This window comes from Macrosteles quadrilineatus, unplaced genomic scaffold (genome assembly GCF_028750875.1).
Source record: "Macrosteles quadrilineatus isolate MER2022 unplaced genomic scaffold, UCM_ALF_1.0 Scaffold_2__2_contigs__length_208266976, whole genome shotgun sequence".
Classification (NCBI taxonomy): domain Eukaryota; kingdom Metazoa; phylum Arthropoda; class Insecta; order Hemiptera; family Cicadellidae; genus Macrosteles; species Macrosteles quadrilineatus.
In genome coordinates this window covers 196568158-196585087 of record NW_026542595.1, presented here as the reverse complement: position 1 = coordinate 196585087, position 16930 = coordinate 196568158, and the positions used below count along the sequence as shown (strand labels likewise).

The following is a 16930-nucleotide window of genomic DNA, read 5'->3' as shown; positions in this document are numbered from 1 at the left end:
GTAGGCTATATCAATATACGAAAATAAGATAATAAAAATATAAAACTAATGAATACCAACCAAATAAAATACAATTGAGTTATTATTAAAATCTGGCAAGATCTTTAGTGTATTATTAGCACTACCCAAAGGACGACAGATAGCATTAATCGGTTTGCAGCCCGCAGCAAGTAATTAATAGATTCAGTAGTGTATATTATTATTAATAAATGGTACTGGTCTTGAAATCACATTCAGAATTAAGATTCGTGAAATGGGAATAAAGATGCTGCCGAAATTCAAACTAAACAGTTCATCTGACTCAGAATGCTGAAAAATCATAAATTGGGAGTTTAAAAAGGCTAATTAATTTCAGAAGTAAAGATATTAATTTAAACCTTACAAATTAAGACTTAGCAAATAAGGTTAATATCATCTACATTTTCCAGGCTTGTCTTCGAGGAGAAACTAATTTTTTATTTGTTTATATTATTTTGTTCTGTAAATGTCAACGCTCTCCTCTATTGGTCTAAAAATTGTAAAATAAGTATAGTAAGTATAGTAATAATTAATCACAACAAATTTGTAATATTTTATAAAAAGTCTTAAAAAATATGACTTCACCCCGTTCACAGATTTTAATAATTACCACATTTTCAAGTACAAAATGTGAAATGGAAAAATAAAGATGGTAAAATAATAATTCAAATCTAGGCTTCCCAAATTAGAGTTAATGAAGGAGAAACGAATCTAATGTCCCTGCGCTGCCATTAAAATGCTATATTTATCATCACAACAGAGCGAGGCTTCTCTTGTGAAATTATAACTCGAAATATTTGAAAACTAAAGTTGAAGTAGGTTAGCCTTTTAAATATTATTACACTTTTAAATTTTCACACCACATTGAGTATCACTGTTTTCTACTCGTATTTTTTTTAAGTTTTTTTTTACCTACAGGTTATCTTTTTACAGGTTGTTTATTTAAGGTCGTGTTAACTTATTTCTTTATAGTCTATATATAAAAGAACAAACATCCTTAACAATTTGCGTTATTGTATCATGTTATTGAGATTAGCAATGGGAAATACTTTCATTAAAAGGGTTGTAACAAAATAGCAAATAGTGTCTCGTAATTTTTAAAGTGTAAAGTTTCTCACATAAGGCACAAAAATCTTCTATTCAAAAATTACAGGCAATTAACAACGTTTATACTAGAGAAAACTATTTAAAAAGGTAAATATTCAAGATTCTCTACTGAGGTACAACATCTAGAATGTTAACAATGGTATATTAGGATTTTCCTAAACATAATATTTATATTGAAAATACTGTTCAAGAATATAACAAATACACTATTTCATATCTGGCCATACAGTTTAATTGTTTATCATCTGGTTTCTGTTATATTACGTTAACTAAGATAAGAAATATAGCTTGAGTTATTGAAGAAAGGACATAAAACGTTAATTAGCTATAAAAACGGGCACCAAACTGCTGTTTAATGGTTTCAATGTAACTGTAAAATAGAATATTGCTCAGTTCATCACATCCGATCAAGAAAGGAAGTTGTCAATGGGTTTATTATCTTTTAAATTGGTATTGTTGAAAAGCTGTTAATCACGGAAGATAAGAGATGACATGATCATTTGAGTAGAATGTAACACTACAGATTATGACTTCATGTGTGCTCAATAGAGTTTGGAAAATGTTACAAAAACAGGACTTCCAACCGGGCACCGGGTTCTACTACTGTTAATCACTAATGCCTCTTAGCTTTGGGGTAATGATCTGATAGTTCAAATCCAAACTAAAACCATAAAATATCTATAAAACGAGGGCGATGCTTTTATTAGAGAGACACTTTCATTCTGCTAGAGAAATTCTGTAATGTTTAGCTGCTAGCGTCTTGAAATTCTGTGCAATAAGGATGGGTGTGGTCCCAACCTTATAAAAAAAAATTTAATTTCTGGTTTTAAGTATACATATATATGATACAAATACGATATTCGCAGTTATTCTATAGTTCAAAATTACTTGTTTGGAGTGATTATAGTATTAATCTTTATTTATTAGTTATTTTTGGTAAAATTACTAAATTTAATTTTGTAAACAAATATTTATTTAGTAGGCTAACCATTATATGACGGACATGGCATTTTTGCTAGCTCAAATTTGAAGAACGTATAAAACAATATTTTAGTACATTTTTAGTTATGTAATACATTTATTTATAACAACATACACATAAAATTAAAACTTAGCTATAAATCTATTTTCTAAGGCTATTACCCTAATATAATGTTGTCAAGGGAGCATTAAACTGGTTAATTACTAAAAATAAGTACTTTACGGTACTAATGATTTGTTGAATTACTTCTTACACTGATTTAACATCAGATATAAGTGGTGACTTTCCAATGTCAAAGTAGCTAGTTTGTTACGTGATGGAGTGGCGACAAATTGCTTTCTATTTCCACCCCTCCTCGACGTTAGTTCGTCATGATTGATGACAAGGTTATAAATATCAGTAGAAGGAGTTCGAGATCCACTGATGGTGCCTTATAGTGATCGAAGAACATTTTACAACATCTGGAAATAGAGATATTGAATCATTGTTTCTGGCAAAAATCTACCCAATTGAGTACTTTCTTTGGCCGAATGCCATTTGGTAGTTCCAGTTGAAACACAGGCAAAAATAAATAGCTATTTTTGAGTATGACGCAAAACCACTATAAAGTTTTCATCGTAAGTGAATGTTAAGCAGTTTTTAGATTTAGTAATAATATTAGAAGTATATTTGTTTAAATTTTTAATTTAAAAGCTGTTATAACGTTCTTACTCCCAGCAGTCCTACTGTTATTTTGAAATATCTCATATTTTAACGTTTAAAAAGTTATACAACGAAAAGTTTGCTATTTAAACTCAATTTTGTTCATTACTATTACCAACCATAAATTAAGTTCATTTACCAACCATGAATTAAGTTCATACCTCTGTTATAACCACTGATTAATGAAAGTGTTGGTAATACATCCTATTATAAGTAGGCTAACAAACCTTTATTCTGTGGCCTAGGACATTATATTTTTAGACTACGAAAACAATAACGACAAAAATAATGAAGGATTTTGGTTTCATTAATTTGTGACCTTTGAGCTTCACTATAAGATTATTGCTGTAATACTGTTTTGTTGGATGTTTTTCTCAAAGTGCAAACTGTTGTAACGTCTTGGTTAACTTACAGTCAGTAAAATACTGGTACACTTTTCGTACCTATAATGCATTACTATTTTAGTAGCCTTAAGGTATCTATGTGCCTTTTAAGCTTTTGCTTAAAAAGCCCCCAGTGCCTAAAAGGGTTACATGGCTTAAAGTCCCAAGCTGTAACTGTTTAAAGATTCCTTATACAGTGTGTAAACTAAGTATTGAAACAAATCTGTATTTTTTAAAACTGAAATAAATAGAAATATTCTGTTTTAAAGGTTCCACAAAGTATTACACGCTATATTTAGTGACACATTAACTATTTCCATCCAGACACTGCTATGTTAATTACAAATTAAGTGATCCATATACAAAAAGTGGTTACACAATCCATAACTCTATATGCCTCCCGATTTACTTTTATATAATATTTTGCAGCATAATTTGCTACACAAAACCAAACAGCTACTGGTTTACCGGACACACGGTCGGATGCGAAAGGACGTGATGGCGACCATAATGACTACGAGGTCAACACAGCGTTCCGGTAGTTTACCAGCTGCGGCTGCACTCTACTCTGCTTCTGCTGCACGTTCTACAAATTGTACTGTTTTGTGTAAAACTTTGGCTGTGGAGAGAAGAAGGAAACACTATTTCACCTATTTGCAGATTTAGAAAAGATTGAACGTACTAGTTCGGATCGCCGCTTAATCATACATACAGGGTGATTTGTACTCAGTGTGACAAAATCTTTTTGGTGTAAGTACAAAGTAAGTGAAGTGTGATGATGCATATCAAATGTTCCAAGTCTAAAAATTAGCTTCCCAAAAAATTATTTTATGTTTTTCAAAAATAACCATGTTTTTAAACTTAATACAGCGATTTCTCAATTACCTGTATGTGGATTTGAGTAGATAATGTAACTTTCGTGTTCTACATTAAATTTTGAACAAGAATAATAGAAAATGACGGAGGATCAGTCGTAAAAACTCCATTGGAAATAGATTCAAAGATAAAAATTAAGATACGTGATAAAAAATTTTAAAAACAATAGTCTATTACTTTTTTCACACCCTGTATACAAGAAAGTGTCGGAATATGTTAAAAACTGCGCCATTTTATAAGCTTGCCAACGATATGCTACACTATTGAGGTCTTTAACATTAAAACATAGAAAGTCGGCATGTATTAAGCAAAAGTTGTATTTTTGATTCAGCTTGAACAGTAAAAAAGTTCCCTGTTTTCTGGCATTCAAATCACTAAAACAAACAAAAAAATAACTACACCTCAATAGTGTAGCATATGGTTGGAAAGCTTATAAAATGGCGCAGTTTTTAACATATTCCGACACTTTCTTGTATACAGGGTGTGAAAAATACAATAGACCATTGTTTTTTCAAAAAACCAAAATTTTTATCAAACATCTTAATTTTTATCTTTGAATCTATTTACAATGGAATTTTTACAACTGATCCTCCGTCATTTTCCATTATTCTTGTTCAAAATTTAATGTAGAACACGAAAATGACATTATCTACTCTAATCCATATACAGGTAATTGAGAAATCGCTGTATTAAGTTTAAAAGCATGGTTATTTTTGAAAAACATAAAATAATTTTTTGGGACGCTAATTTTGAGACTTGGAACATTTGATATGCATCATCACACTTCATTTACTTTGTACTTACATCAAAAAAATTTTGTCACACTGAGTACAAATCACCAAGAAAAAGATTGTCTATTTATCCGAGTCTTTTGATTTTGGACCCAGATTCCACTTAAAATTGGGCTACATCTTTTGACTCAATCTAGAAGATCGAAGTCAGAACAGTAACAATGTCGGGAAGAATACCATTTTACCGTAAAAAATCATGGCGTTGACACACTGCGTATTATAAACAATACTATCATTTTGTGTTCTAACGGTACTTTATTTCCATTATACTACCATTACTAAAATGAAAAGTACCTAAATATTTCATTTTGGGTTTTAGCAATTCACATTTGTTAAACTGTTGCTAATCGCAAGACCAAGATTGGAAATATTGCAGTTTAAAATAATCACAATTATTGTAATTTCAAAACGAAACAGAGTAACTTTTTGGTGTCATTTTGTATTATTGTGTTACAAACGCTTTTAAAGGATAGTGATCTAGTCCCTCAATATTTCGTAGATTGAAATTTGCCGGGGATTGAACAAACCCCAGTCACACTAAAGACCAAGATGTTATCAATAGGCTAGAACACACCTATTTAATTTCAAGTATAGCACAAAAATATTTCGGCTACTCATATAATACTCTCAGCTATTTAGGCTGAAATGATTGTACCGAATGAGCATACTAACAGGAAAATCGTCTAACAACGATAACGATTGAATAAATAACGGAGTTTTGCATTTTGAAAACGTGTATCAAACTCAATAGTGAAATGAAGTAGACTAATGTAATCCCACACTGTTAATGACAACTACATTAAAACCCAGTGGAAACGGATCTGGTTAGTACTCTAACCATGGATGGAATTGAATTTGGTTTTTGATGTAATTTGAAAACATTAGCTGGGAGAGTTCAAACATTATGCTTCATATTGGAGTGTGGCGTCGTACTTTTATAAAAAATGTACAATGAGTTTATTAAAGAGATTTAATTAACCTAATAAGTATCTGGTAGATCTAGAGTCTTATGTTAGAGTAGAGTTACATGAGAAGTAGATGTGTAAACATGAAAAATAGTTGACGTGATTTTGGTAAACATGAAATAATTTATGAGACTGTATCAATGTAAACTTTTGAAGTTGAGTTTGACGTAAAAACATTTTTTAAGATATGAACAAAACATGACATTCTGTATATACGAAAGCATTTTAGGTTTACAGAATTTAACCACTAACATACTTTTTTGTGATATACCTTAAAATCAAAATACCTGTCCATTTTGATCCTAGTGAAGTAACAAATTGACAAAAGCTTACTATCAAACATTTTTATCTCAAACCAATTAAAATTGAAGAGCCCACTCAAAAAAAAACTTGTGGATGGTTGGAGGGTAATTTTACTATATTAAATTACACCAACATTATTCTTCGCCGTAGAATGGTAATTTCCAACAGCGCAGTGAACCTGACAAGCACAGCGGTTCATTATCCCACGTAAAACAATGTGTAATTGTATTTCCGCGAATCCCTGATATGTGTTGTGATAAAAAATCACCATTCTGATAGTTGTAAACTCACCTTTCAAAATTGAGTAGGTGGAGTCTCAATATCTGCACTGAGTGAAATGTCTATAGGCTAAAGTCATTTTACAAACAAAGCTTTTGTTTTAAGCTATTATTTATTTTTGTTTGAATTTTTTAATAGTAAATGCTTCTAATTAAATGGAAAATATGAATTTGCGTTGCTTGTAACGTAATACTTATACCCTTAGCAACATTGGAGTTATACCTCTAAACACATGCATTTTACCTGGCGTTCAGGGGCACTTCCATATTGGTAAGAAAATAAAATGGCATCCGCAAAATGTAGATAAATATTAAAATATAGTTTCCTGCATTTCGGAAAACATGGATATAAAAATAAAAGATTATCTTCTACTTGATTAATAGGTGATTTCGACATGCTGTATATGATGTACTAAAATTATGCAATACCCGCCTTTGTGGAACGAATATAAGAAATTGTACAAGTTTTAGTTCATGATATAAACAATTTTACAATATTTCCCCAAATGTTGAGTAGCCTATGCTAACACAAATATGTTTCACAATAACAAATTTTGAAATGATTTGTAACTAAACAATTTTATAAAAAATCAATTTTTGTAAACTTAGATTATATAGTATATATTTTTTTCGAAATATTTATTGGGTAACAAAGCAGTAATATAATAAAAGCAGGCCGTTGTGGCTCTCGGCCTTGTCTAACATGGGGCTACGTGTTATGCTGTAGTTAACAAGGCATTAGCCAGTGTTACATGCCTTATCTCTTATCAACATAGCTCTAAACATGAGACCACCCTCACTACAACTCTCGTTATTCTTGTCTTGCCCCGTAGTGTTAGTCACCTATCTTTGAAATACATAGATTTGAAATGCATTCTGACATAACATCGTTGCACATTTAATGAGTGTTCTCTGATACAAAATTGTTAATTGAGTATAGCTTAATTATTTGGACTTGATTTAGCATTAATCGTCTGAAATATTATTTGCAATAACTTCGTCGGACATTCTATAGACTATTTATACTTGTAATTTGACAAATCTAATTGGTTTATTTTTTTTATTGATGGGAAAAACCATGAGGGGATTTGGATGTTTTATTGTAGACTTTGGTTATACTTAGGTTATGTGATTGCAGCTTAATAACCATTTACTAAAAGGATAATGTGTGAAAATGTGCTTCTGAATAGTTCCTTAATTGTATTACACAACTGGTTTAAAGTTCCTGTATGGCAAATAATTTTATAATTCACAAATTTTTGATGCCAATATAATTTTGAAAGTTTAGTTCAATTATGTCTAAATAGTTTAACAACAAAGGCATTTCAATAGACTATTGTATACATATTGTAGTATTTATTATTATATATAATTCGAAAACATGTATTAGTAGCTAAACCGTTCTGTATTTTATAGTATTGAATAATATCATTGGAAATTTTATAATACAGGCGAAAGGTTATCTTTTCCTCATAAATCTATCACTGCACAATAGACTTAAAATACTTTAAACCAATCATCGGCTGACAATAAAGTGATATTAAAGACTTTCAATCGATTTCCAGTCAAATTCGTTTCAGAGACAATCTTCTACACTTAACGCCTGCAAAACAATGCAAAGCTCTTAGGGGCTTTTGATTATTCATAGTTTAATCTCCACTTAGGTCCTTCTTTTGTCTTTTAAAACTCTTACTTTTCTCTTCCTTAGAGATTATCCTCATTTTTAAGGTAGATAAGAAATTATCGAGATGTTAGAAGTAATCTAACTATATTTATAATTTGTTTAAGTTTATTTTGTATTTTCGATTTTAATCAAACAAACCGAGAGTGCTTTATGGGTAGGTTTAGTGATTATTTAAGCTAATACTTTTAAACGGATCTGTATTTTGTATTACATTTCACGGGACTATATAAATAAGATAATATTTATAAATTCACTTACTCAAAGTGTGGTTAGTGTATAAACCGTTTATCTTAAACCTTAGCCGGATCTAGACTAAACTGCATAACATGCACTACAGCTATATGCAATTATATTATGGCTCTTTCAATATAGTCCTAGTTAGTGTTTTAACTTTTGTTGATATTTTGGTATTTATTTACGCAGTCCGAAGTGTACCAAATAAAATATACCAATGACAAAACAGTTTAAATATCATTTCAGCATGATGTACGATACTAATACAAAAGTACTCTTCTTTATATAACAGTCAAATTAGTCATATATTTTAAAAATAGTTTCAAGCTGAAAAGTATTTAAACACCCATTTGATGTCCCTAATAGGAGTCATGTAATTTTGCGACGGATTCTGACGTCTGCTTAAGTTTTGAAAGTCGAAACCTACGAAAGTTTTTATATTTTCGATTCCAACTCTTAAATAACACATCCTACAAATTTTATGTACCGATTGGTGTTAAATATGTAAGAATCGGTTGGGTAATTTTTTTTTAAGTTGGGCTTTTCAAACCAACATAGTAAAAACATTATGATTCTTTATAAAGTTTTTGGCTTACAACTCCTAAACGATTTGGGATGCAGGACCTTTTTTGTGTAATGAGTCTAGACCATTAAAAATCATGTTCGATAAATATTTTTACTACCTAAAATTTTTACCTTTAGCAAATTGGTATTTATCCACTGTCACATATGACTTTGAACGTATCCTGATACTTTTTTTGGTTTGAAGATTTTTTAACTGATTATCTTCAAAAGGAAAACTAAACAGAGTAGGATAAAACAAACGCATAAAGATTTTAGTAAATCGCATAGCAAATCTTATGATAAAATTATATTGATAATAAAATCTGATGCTTCGTCGTTTCCTCCACATAAAAGACAAGATATTCAGCACAATGGGAAACAAAACAGTTATCCCATGCATGGAGGTCGGTCGAACTGTCCATTGTGTTATAATAAACGTCCATATTGTGCTCCGTTAATTAATGTTCCCAAAACCAATTACGAACTCAATTAACCATAATTGGCGGAATTCCCTGCAGTGAAAATATTGCAAGCTTTTATCCGCAGGAGATTTCACGCTACAGTTATATTTTAGTATTGAAAAGCCGTCCACTCCAAACTGTTTTAACAGTATCAATTATAAACTTGTAATATTTTTTAGTGACTTAAAGAATGGATATAACTTTTTTAAATATTATAGGAAAAATGTTAAAGCTACGATTGCATTTTTGTTGTTGTGATATTACGGGTCTAGTAAACATGCACCGTTCATAATGAATCATACAGTAAACTCTAAGGGGATAGTTTGCTACGGTTTGCTGAATTATATTTATTCCATAGCTCAATCAAATAGCTTAATCAACTCTAATTTACTGAAAGCCTGTGGCAAGATGCCACTTATGCCTTTAAGTGCCTTTAAGTATGCGGGAATTGTCAAAGTAAAAACATCGAAGGCACGACACTTTCGACATAAGTGTTCAAATGTACAAATAGTGATAATCGAACCGTAAACATTATGTTAAGCGCCATCTGGTGTATTAAAGTAAAAACAATGTCGATCGCACTTTTGAACGAATCATTTAAAATAACAACTGTCAAAAATATGAATGGGGGTTTACTTAAAAAATGTTTTGGTTGCATTTTCACTTGAAAAACTATTTTAAAATAGTTGATGTGTTCGAATGTTTAAATGCTAAGTTTTTTAGGTTTGAGTTTCTTTAGAATCACTTTTATAACAGTTGCGAGAGATATACTTTCCTAAGCGAAGGGCCACCATCTACAAGATTAAGGTAGATATGTGTATTTTTCCACATTTATAGTTTCACAATTAAAGTTTGAAACAGGTAGTTTGTTTCCGGCCTCAATTTAAATTAGACTTACTGAAACTGAGTGAAAAATATCCTAGGGCTCACGTTCAAACTCACTCTTAATTTTAAATGGTAAATGTAATACCTTAAAATGGTTTAAAAGTTACTTCACGAAGCGGGATTTATAAGAACGTATCCAATTAAAATATGTAATTCGATAGTTAGTGATTAGCTAGGAGATAATCGGTTTTACCCTATTAAAAATATTTAAACATACTTTTTTTACATAGCTTTTCTAAATCCGACTAATACTTTGAACTTGTAGAATATCCATGACAATCAAGACATTTTCTCTATTGATTACAGCAGAGCTATAAAATATCAACTCATAAAAATACGCATTGCACGTAAATATTTCAATTGTTAGTACCGGTAATTGCCATTTAAGATGCTAGAAATAAAATTATATATATTCTACATTTTAACGCATACCGAATTACAGTACAAGTTCTGCAAGACACTTTTTAACGGCAAAAAAGTTCATGTAGGTATCCCGGTTGCCTTTACTTCATTGCCAATCAGCAAATATACATTGTTGCAAAGCTATCTATAAGGTAAGTTTGGGGGAACTTATTGTGAATAAGACTCAACATGGGGTATCTGCAAGCCTAAATAGTATGTATTAGGACTGAAAGTAAATCTTTGGTTTGATGCAAAAATAGGAATGAAATAAAGTGTCCATGTGTGATACGAGTACCTAAAAAATCAACTATAATAGAAAGAGAATTGTCAAAAATATAAGGAAACCGTAACCATAGAAAATAAAAGTCTTTAAAAAAAAGTATTTTAATAAAAGTCTTTTAATCTATTTGACCTTGCGGAAGCACCATGTTGGGTCTTATTTAGCCTAAAATAAATCGTCAATACCACTAAGCCTCATAGACATATTATTTCTAACAATATATTTTAGCCGATCGCCGATCGTCAATGAAGTAGAGAAACAGGGATAATTGAGGTATGTAATAAAAGAAATCTTATCCGTAAAAAGAGTTCTCAATGTTTACTGAGGGGGAGCGTGCTATTCTAGTGGTTAGAGGTGGGGGTTAGAGGGGTGGTTAGTTCGGTCCATGAGGTCCCGGGTTCAAATCCCACCAAATCAGAAATGAATTTTATCTAAGTGATAGTTAAAATACGTTGTCATGTGCGTAAACCAACAACGAAGCTATATAAGCGGATTTTTTAATGTACATTCCTGGACTGTATGCTTGACAATGGCATCTCGCCGAAACTCGTAGCATCTACGGAAGTAACAATTTGGAACTGACGACAGGTAATAAAAAACCAATATTAGTTAAGTTATAATGGCATTTGAATGTGAAAAAAACAGTCCCAGGCTCGTGCCTAACGTCCTAGGGCAAAAATAATTTTACTATGTATTGTTATAGAATATCTTCAACAATAGTGTTATCAACCGATAATTTATTTATTTATTTATTTACCAACGGCAATACACCACACCAATTTACAAAGATAAAGATTGAAAGCTACGACAGTGAATGTTTGTGTTTTGTGCTCATGATCATGACTAGTTACAACAATATATTTTTGTTAAAAGGTGATTGAGGATAGAACACCAAGTATATGCAATCCAAATCATATACTAAATTAAACAGCCTAATGTGTAACAAAATGTGGATTCCCTTTGCTGCATGTCCCAGGGAATACCACGTGATATATCAACAACAATGAACAATCCACTGAAACAGTTCACATTTATTGTTTCGTCTAACCGTTGGTCATTCATTTATAAACAGAATCTTAATGAATATCGTGCTTTTTATTATTCCAAATAAAACATAAACACACGCTTATGTGTCAGTCATTAACGCATTCGTCTCCTAAAGATAAGGCAAAATATTAAAACCGTACGGTTTTAGCTTTCTTCAACTATTGATTAATTATAGCCTATGTATCAGAGTAAATGTACCTTTTTAAACTGTGCATGAAATCTTTTATGGTATTTATTCGATGCTTATATCAACAAACTGCATGCCATAATAAAGGTGTTTATCGTAGAATGAGATCACAATTTTCTAAATTACATAAACATGCAAACAAATTATTGTCAAACGCAAATATATAAGTATAACAGCATCAAATTATTGCGTTTAGTTTACGATAACTTTTATTGTAGATATTGAAAACTTATAAACGGCAACCATGTGTACACTATTGTGTAAAATATGCAGTTTTTGGTTGAATTGAACTCTTATGAAAAGAATTGACAAAACAATACTCGTGAATACTTGTCCCAATATGGTACATCGCGAAAAATTCAAAAATGATTGTAATTATTTACTCTATAATTTGTACTGAAAAGTATAATACCACTAAACGAGTATTAATTGATTGCAAGTAGTTAAGTTTGCAACGTTATAATCCAAGCGAAGAAGCTACGTTTACCGCAGTCACAGCCGGTGCGCGGGTCAGAAATAGATTGTTATAAACGATCTCCGCGCTTAATTAGTCACAAACCAGGTCAGAGCAGAAAGAAACAACTACTTACATTAAACTTTTAGTATCCTAACAGTCGCAAAACACTCCACTTAAAGTTGTTAAAACTTATCACAATATACACGCACGCACGCAAGCACGGGCGACGACAACGAGCCTTTCCGCTTCCAAAGCAAACGGACAACTGAAGAAAACAAACGCGTCACTGCGCGAGTCACTCGGTTCGGCGAGTTCCGCCGACGCTCGGCAAACTTCGGCTCCGTCGCGACCAATCAATTGCCTGATTGTTGCATTGACAGCTGTTAAGTTACAATTATCCACGCTCGACTGAACACACCGATGAAAGTGATTGTGTCATCGCTAGTGTCAGTGGAAAATATAAAATTAACATGTCTACAAAAAGAATTTAATCAACCGATATTGATTTCCGAAACACAATTTGAATTGGTAAGTTGTGAGTTTGGAGTTTGGGATCGTTTGCAAACGTAATTACGAGTTTGTTTTTGGAGAACAAAGGGTTTTCAATTTTAATCGAAGCAAATATTTGCTCGAGTTTATTCCTTAATTATTTTGTTCCTCTCGAATGATTCGGCTGCTATTACTGTTCGAATATTAAAAGTAGTGGAGGGTTGGTTGAAATAGCTTAATAGGTATGCTAGTGGCGTTGGGCGCTTTAAAAACCTAAAGCGTACTTTTATCTTTAGACATTACATTGAATATTTATCATTCATTGCATTCACGTTGACTGAACATTTTCCGTTTCTGATTTTCCTATACTTAAAATTCTTATAAATAACAAACAATTTACTTAGGTCACATTTTAATGAGACAGTTTAAAATAAACTAATAAAAATTTATGCTTGTCCAAAGATATTGACTTTATGGTTCACTGCTTTTTATTATTATTTTAAAATACAAACCCAAATACCCTACTGCCTCCCAAACTTGATCAATTATTTAACATTTTTTGCAGCTAAAAATATGTGTTGCTTTATTGTTAAATCTACCTACGTATTCATATATTCATATTCATTGGCTTTCGTCATTTTCATAAGTGTATAACAATAAATCAGACCAAAATTGTGCTTTAAAAAAACACATAAAAGAATAGGATTGCCGCTTTATGAAGCTTAAATAATTCCTCCACTTCTGACACATGGCTCTAAAGGTGCAATTTTTTTTTAGTTTTGGAGTCACTATAACTTTTAGTTTCAAAGTTTATGTGTATATCCGATGACTACTCCAATAAACCATTTCTCAATTTTAAATTATGTATAACCAACTGTCATTGTAGGTAAACCAAAATATACTATTTTATAGATGCAGTACGTTATACAAAAAGTTGTTCTCCCTTAGTAAATCAATTTATAGTTTATGTAACAAGTTTATAGTTTTGAAAAAATACAAGGTCATAAGATTTGTCAACTTTGCTTGTTTCATTATGAGCTTAAAAATCCATTACTAATAAATTTTTTTGACAATTTTCTTCGTAATTAACCACACTTTTTATCATTTCGAAAAAAAACTTAATTTAGAAACTCTTGGCAAGTCACATTCACTCCAAGTTGTCACACAAACTTGTAAAGTCACATCCGTCTCCAAGTAGACCTCACAAGTGTTACTTTACATTGACATGTGCTCTAAACTTTGTAACACGGTAATCCTTTCTGAATACATGTACACATCTGAATGAAACACTAGATTATGAATAAATTGCATCATAGTATCGTAACCCTTCACCCTATTTTTATGATTGTAATGCTCTAGTATTAATTTTTTTTTGTAAATGCTACTAAACACATCCTTGAACGTTATAATAATTCTAAGTACACTGTTTAGTGTTAAAGCTATGTTCAGAAAAGTCTTCGTTAACAACTTTTTATGCTTATTATTTTAATATAACTTAGTATTTTAAACGATTAACATATTTATAACCCCTGTAATATTTTAAGTATTTAATTGTTGCTAAATATGCTTATCATAAAGGCGTCTTTACACACTATAGATTGGCAGTTTGTAAATGTATGAAATACAACCTTGGCATTTAAATAACGTAAAACCCCTTTCTGATATTCTTTGGAATGCATTAATCTTATTCATTATGTGCATTATAGCCTTCTACGTACCTGTGCTATTATTAAACGGTATATAAGTAATTTTGTGTTATTGTTTATAATTTATTATTACACTTAAACTGTCATATTTGTGCTGGCAGCAGCTATCCATTTGAAGTTCTACCTATATTTATTTTATGTGTTAGATTCATACAAATTACCTATGATATCACATAGCTTTCCCCAAAGAACACAATATTATTGTTTTTGAACGTGGCCCTAGAAAGGAAAGTTAATATACTAATTTGTTGTGTAATTTTACTTACTCAATACATTACCCCTTTGCACTAATAGTTTCTTTTGCTGAAGCATAATTTAAACTTTATACAATATTTTGCCTACACATTGTAAACTTTATACAATATTTTGCCCATACATTGATAGTCCAAGCTCGTAGCCTGTGTACCTGTTGCCAGTGATCACGTGATATCTGATTTATTGTTTACGATGACGTAACAGCAGGGATATTTTATCACGTCCCTTGTGAGTTATGGCAGCCCTGTTTCTCTAAGGCACGCATGAGCTATTCTAAACAATATGTAGCTCAATTGATAAACATTTGTTGAACATATTGTGATATTATGTATGCATAGTTGTAACCAACACATATTGACCATATTTAAATTATACTGGGTAGATATTTAAGTTTAATTAATCACAAAATCAAATGAAAAATATGTTTCGGAAATAAGATTATAATGTTTTTACAACTGACATGATTGGCTTTAATTGACTTTTTTTACTAAAACTGTCAACCATTCGGTTTGCTTTTGTAAATAGAGATCAAAGAGAATATGATGATTGGCAGATAGCGTAGCTTTATAGACAAACAAAGTTTGACGGTAATGATTTTTTCAGCAAACAAAAGTACATTTTACCTAAACCAATATTGATTGTAATTAATTGTAAATAGTCTGTTTGATTTGGAAATTTTAGCGTATTTGAATGAGGTGATGATTGAATGAGGTGATGATAGTCTATTTGTTAGTGTATTAGACCAATGTTTGAGAGTGAAAGTCTTTTACAAATGTACATTCACAATAATTTGTAGGGATTGTAATACTTTTCCACATGCTCCGTTTGTTGTCTCATGTTAAGAACTGATAAAAACCATGGGGAATAACTTACCGTACTTCACTAAGAAGGCCTGGAATCTCAAAAAGTTATACTTAATATCACTAAATGCATGTAAATATCTTGCTTGTATGCCTACATACTTACAGAGTTTACTATTATTATGTAGTATTACTATTATTTATATTAATGGAAGATTAATTACTTAAAAGTACTTGTTTAATGCATATCCGATCCCTGTCATGTATTTATGATCCATAAGTATAAAAGAGGATGTTGGTATGTATATATATATTTGACAGTGATAAACTCAGACAACGCTGGACTGATGGCCAAAAAATTGGCACGTACATGAAAAATTTCACGGAGTAGGTTTATACACCACCAATTTCAAAATAACTTTCAGGGCTTAGCCGTTAACTGTTAAAGGTACCCATGCCAGGTATTTTTAAATAATTTTAACTAGATTCGTTTGCTAACAAAACATATAAAATAAAAATTAAAAAAGGTTATGTAAATTAATTTAATGGTAATTGTATATTTTGTTCTGCTATTTGATTGTATTAATTGTTTATAAGGATTTGTTTCTTGGTGCTGTGTGGTTGATGAATTTTGCATATCTTAAAAATGCAATAACTATATAAAATGCTGGTACAAAGATTTTTAGAGCGAAGAGCGGGCCAAATACCTAGTGTTGATAACAGTTTAAAAGTATAATAAGGACCTCATATTTGTCTCATTTGAAACATAATTTTAGGCTTTCATAAAAACTGCAATTGGGGATTGAGCATGATACCATGATATAACAACAAAATAATCATCAACACAATCAATGATACAATATTAACTTTGTCAAAAACAAGTTTTGAATAATTCTAAAAATATTATACGATTGAAATATATTATAGTTGAAATTAACATTTTTCCTGAAAAAAAACCATTAGATCAATAGCGGATTAAAATTTAAGGCCGTGTACAGTACAAACAAAACAAGATTCAATATAATTTTTGTTTAATGTTTATAGACACTAAAAGCTATCTACGGAAAGTCGTGT

The 16930-nt window shown here is 30.9% G+C and overlaps 1 protein-coding gene across 1 annotated transcript in view; it reads right to left on the bottom strand.

Moving 5' to 3' along the window:
- LOC128987405 (cell adhesion molecule 2-like) overlaps positions 1-12859 on the bottom strand; it is a 310456-nt gene extending 297597 nt beyond the window's left edge. Inside the window, exon 1 of the mRNA XM_054408234.1 lies at positions 12740-12859. The gene's annotated coding sequence lies outside the window, so the exon portion shown is untranslated. The remainder of the gene's footprint in view (positions 1-12739) is intronic.
- Positions 12860-16930: the final 4071 nt, after the last annotated feature.